Consider the following 1,446-nt stretch of genomic DNA (forward strand, 5'->3'; position numbering starts at 1 on the left):
TTTGGTAATTATTTTATTAATTTGGTCTAGCATAATTTTGAGTTATTGAAATTATTTAGTTTATATTCGAACTAATTATTTTATTTCGTTAAGTTTAAGAACCTCACTAAATTAGTTTATGCTAATTCGTCTTATTAGTCAAAATACTTTTAACCCCTCAAGAGACCAATTTTAGGTCATTTGTTAATTAAAAAATTGTCCTCCAGGTCGTGCATTCCGTTTCTTACGCCCAACCCAACTCCCACTCTAAATCACTTCAATTCCTTCTCAAATGCAATTCCCTCAGCCCACTTTCAAATTTCAAAAGGCCCAATTACAAAACCAATCAAACAAAACAAAACAGTAGCAAATCGACCAACCCACAACTAATACAATATATCCAACCCAACTTTGAACCCGACCTGTCCATGTTCTTCTTCTCAAAGAGACCCAACAGCAAGCCGTCCAACGCGAGATTCAGGACGTTCGCTAGATGACAACGTCAACGGTTACATGAGAAAGCAATTCAAGGCGATCTCATTCACGACTCCAACAGAAATAGACGGAAATTAGAAGACATCAGGTTTGTTGTCTTCTTCCTCCCGTGTCATTTTGAGGTCGTACAGTTGCAGCTAAGCATGTGAAATCGTCCTCCCCGCGTGAGATCGAGCCACGTCGAGGGTCAAGGACAATTGAATCTATCATGTTCGTCCATTTCTCCCTTTCATCTTTGGGAATAGATTGAAAAATTCAGAAAAGTTGATCTTCCTCTAATGATGAAAGAAATTCAAAATTTGATTTCGAGATGGGCTTTGAACCCGAATTGGATCCGTTTTTCCCCAAAGTTTCCAACCCTAATTTCCTTGCTATAAAAATCATTTTCCTTTCATTTCAGGGGATTTTTTTTCTGAGTTGAGAATTTGGTTAGTTGCTGGAGGCTATAAAGAGAGTTGGGGGTGGGAAGAAAAGTGTGAAAGTTTTGAGTTGAACCTCTTTTAGTGAGATATTTCCTTGCAAGAAAATACACGGAATGATTGAGCAGAGTACTCTAAATCTACATTTAATACACTTCGTAATAAGTTTCTGCCCATATCTTTGGTTGCCGAAATCGTGTGGCAGAAATCGTCATTTCTTTGCTCGTTTTGTCCCAGGTGATGCTTCCTAAAAGGTAGACCTCCATCTTTGTTTTGTTTTCAATGTTTCTGTTAACTTAATAATCTAGGCGTTAAGCTTGGTTTGTTTACCTTTTTTATGACATTAAGTTGTTAATGGCGTGTTATCACTCTGTTGTCATTGTCCGAACTTTAGATCATGGATGTTGTATCTCTAATTGTTTATCTTGTTGTTGTTTGTTCCATTATGTTATTTTTCGAGTTCGAGCATTATAGCTAGTGTCAAAAAGGTTCACTCATTTTATTCTATCTTTATCTGTCGAGAATCTGTGTTAATACTGTGTCATCTTCTCTT

The sequence above is a fragment of the Solanum pennellii genome, chromosome 5 (assembly GCF_001406875.1).
Source record: "Solanum pennellii chromosome 5, SPENNV200".
Classification (NCBI taxonomy): Eukaryota; Viridiplantae; Streptophyta; class Magnoliopsida; order Solanales; family Solanaceae; genus Solanum; species Solanum pennellii.